This window comes from Strix aluco, chromosome 12 (genome assembly GCF_031877795.1).
Source record: "Strix aluco isolate bStrAlu1 chromosome 12, bStrAlu1.hap1, whole genome shotgun sequence".
Lineage (NCBI taxonomy): Eukaryota > Metazoa > Chordata > Aves > Strigiformes > Strigidae > Strix > Strix aluco.
In genome coordinates, this window is record NC_133942.1 from 17,768,532 (window position 1) to 17,772,280 (window position 3,749).

Sequence of the window (3,749 nt, forward strand, 5' to 3'; positions counted from 1 at the left end):
TATCCGTGACTGCAGTACAATATATTTCATCACTGTGGTTGCAAAATAATCTTTATTTTTTTCCATGGGAGATTACTCAAACCGCAATAATGTGTTTTCCCAAATTAAATAGATAACTTTACAGACTGCTGGGTAATAAAATACGAATAAACATGGAAGACATACCTTATTAAAATATTAGCTTGTCATTTTTCAGACTCTTCTTTTGATTTGCAAGTTAATAAAAACCACAGCCAGTTGCCATAGGGAGGATAATTAATTAGCCATCTATAAAATTAATGTTGTGGGGGGTGAGGAGGCTTTTGCTTAAATATTCATAGTGCATAGCAGAAACATATTCCAGCAGTAGAGATGGTGTTAAAAGTCTGCCACATAGTCTGATCTCCTCAAACAACTGTAAGTGGGGTTTTTTTTCCTGAACAATAGTTCTGATGGTGATAAAAGATGGTCAGAGGAATGACTCCATTTACCAGCTCTCCTGCTAAATGTAATCGCCTGTCTTCCTCTAGAGGGACAAAGAATTGCACTGCTGGAATCAGGCAATGAGCTGTGCAAGCTGCAATCCCTTTTCTCCAGTCCATTTTTAAAGGGGGCTACTGCCAGCCCCAAGTCTCCCTGCAGCAGTGGTACAGCATGTTGAAAACCATCTGAGCAACCTCCTGCCACTGACACACGTGCCCCAGAAGCATGTACGTTCAGCTGCACACATTGAGCCCCCAGGAGCTGACTCCAAACATGGTTGGGCAAGCACAAGACTCCCAGAGATGCATCTGGGCATGAAGTCAAACAAATATCTCCAGCACTTCCCAAGGATCAGCAGAAGAGAGGTCAGTGAGAGAATTCAGTCCCCAGCCTAGTATTAAGTTTCTTACCCAAGCAAACCAGGAAGCCAGAAAAAATTAATAAGAGGAGATAGCAATGTCCCCAAAAGCTCTGTTAATATTTTAAAATTAAATATTTATTCCAAAGTGAATTAGGGCAATTTTAACTCTGCATTAAAGTTTCCACTCAGAATATTTGAATAGTCCAGTAATTCGAAGGCTTAATTAATTCGTACCATTTTCTCTGTGTCCTTTTGCAGAGACATCATCACATCTTTAAATTTGCATAGATGCAAGGAGGTAACTGTGGAGTAGTTCTTGTGACTGAATGTACTCCCATATCTACAAAAGAATTGAACAAAAGACATAAATAACTCATTGCCCCACAGAACAGTGAAAATCTGCTAAATAAGTACCTAATTTGTGAAGTCTTGCTTGGACCAGATTTATGCTGAGTTAAGAGGATAAATATGAATATTCTTCATCTTTCCAAGTTCTTCAGATATTATCATTGCTAATTTTGCGTCACCATTACACAACATACAGAGACCACCCTGGCCCCAAAAAGGTCAGCATCCAAAGGTGAGAGATGACAGCAATGTGCAGAAAGAGGAAAAATTACAGGGAAACCGAGAGATCAAGATGATCACCATGGCACGCAGCCTCCGTACACCTAATCATTATCATTAGGTAACAGGGCGAAAAGTATGGACTTCAGGGAGGATAATGGCCACTGATGTGTGCAGGCTGATGGTGGGTTTCCTCCAATAATAAAGGATTGCCTGGGAGAAAGGAGCAGAAATGTGTTATTGAAAATGTAATGAGCAGGTGATGAAGGCCAGCATTATGGGCTGATTGGAGGCAGGAACTTTGATCTCATTTGATAGACTGTAAGATAAGCGGGGAAGAGTCTGTGAAAGCTCTGGAAAGTGAAGCAAAGTGATTTGGTGGACTAGAGAGGGAAGGATGCAAAATACATGAGCAATACAGTCACAGTGATATATACAGTTCCTGTAACTGAGCCACACGGCATCTGTCAAAGTCAAAGGAGAAATTATGTTGCTGACATGAAATAAAAGCTAGCACCTGGATATGAGTTTTATTTAAAGTAGACAGAAAAGGCTACTGCCTCAAATATTATACAAGACATAGACTAAATGTGGATGTAAGACTTGCAGAGCAACCAGAGTCTAAACATTGCCTGGATGAGAGACATCTGTGACAAGCAAAAACATGATGATGATGTTTCGATGGTAAAGGCATTTGGGACTGCAAGTTCAGAAAATTTCAACAACAATCTTCATCTGATGTCTAGACATTCATGAGGAGCTGTTAGAGGCCTATATTTTAATTTGGCAGGAAGGAGGTCTCCAGAAGGTAGCTGAATGAGCTGTCACACAGAGACAACAGCATCATTTTGTCCACATTTTCACTTACGTGATTGCATTTTACTGCCACAGAACTGGCCATGCCCAGACAGCATCAACCAGAGATGCTTTTCTCCCCATCATGTTTCTAAGCTGTCGGAGCTTCACTTTGACATATATTCCAGTGGGAATAGCATCACTGTGCCTCACAGCAAGAGCACCTGCAGTTGTCTATGAAGTGCCTTAAAGACAAAGTACAAAGCTCTACTTTATGATTTGACCACTTTCTGGAGAGGACGTCCACTCAGGTAAGAGTGTTATTAATTACATCTCATTAAAGGGGGAGTGCTACATTGGATAATAGATTTCTTCTTTTTCTTGAGGTCTAAAATAATTTCACACTATTTAAAAAAGTAAATAAACAAGGCTAGCATTCTAAGAAAGAAGTCAGTTTGTTGCCATATGCAAGTCTTTATTTATCACAAAATTTCCCATTCACTCTCCCCTCCCACTAAAATTGTTATAAAAAAGAAGGTGAAGGTCCAGATCCCAGTTAACTGTGCCAGTGATTCATTTGCTAAACTACTGTTACCTAAGCATAGATGTATTTTAAAACACATTGAAATAATCACTTGGTCCTTATAATGTTTTCTGAAGTTGAAAGCACAATGTAAGGGTTGACACTCGCTATCCAGCAGAGCAGGTAGCAGCCCACCACACCTTCCACAGAAGCCATCTTCTTAAGTGAGGACTTCTCATCTCACTAACCTGCCCTAGCAGCTTCTGATTAACAGGAAGCAGAGGTGAGAAATTATTTGTGTTCTGCCATTGATCTGAAGGGTGAGAGTGTCCAACCTAGGAAACATGTTGCTCTGGAGATATTTATTGTAACATTCTCCATTTTTGCCTTTAAGAGGACCTCTATTCATTTACTAAGAATACTTCTGGGTTATACCTCATCCTTAATTGTTAATGTGGCATTTACAAAATGCCACAATCCTGGATGAAATGTGTCAAGATGACAGCTTCACAGACTGAAATCTCCTTTTCTTACCCTTAGGATTCATATAATCTGGACAACAAAGATACAAAGATGATGAGGATTTGGAAGTTTAAGTACCTGATTTGCAAGCACAATTAGGTATTTACATTCCAGAATATCACTGAATTTGAGCCTGTAGGCAAAGTTTGTTGCAGAAAGAAAGGCCTCGTGAAGACAGATAACAGGACCCTAAAATTTGTATCGTTACTTGGCAGGACTATCATGACTCTCTGCTCATTACTTTGCACTCACATTATCATTTACTTCTGTCACCTCAGAAATGCGTGCCCAGCTGCTTCTCTCAATGCTTTTTTCAGCTGATGGTTGTTAGACCCAGCTCAGGAAGAAATTCATCCTTAACAATGTTCACCCTGTTTGCAGCTGTAAGTATGTCTTGTGCAATAGCTTTCTCCAGTTTCCCAGCTGCTTCCGACAATGATGCGATTGGAGATGTCCTGCCTGCAGGGGCCAGGGCCCTGTAATATAGACCTACTCCCCTGAGAAATAAAAAAGGTGAAA

At 40.2% G+C, this 3,749-nt stretch overlaps 1 long non-coding RNA gene across 1 annotated transcript; it reads right to left on the reverse strand.

Moving 5' to 3' along the window:
- Positions 1 to 936: 936 nt before the first annotated feature.
- On the reverse strand, positions 937 to 3,282 carry LOC141928812 (uncharacterized). Its single transcript, XR_012624872.1, has 2 exons — positions 2,259 to 3,282; positions 937 to 1,163 (listed from the first exon to the last, which is right to left on the reverse strand). It is a non-coding gene; the product is annotated as an uncharacterized LOC141928812 (long non-coding RNA).
- Positions 3,283 to 3,749: the final 467 nt, after the last annotated feature.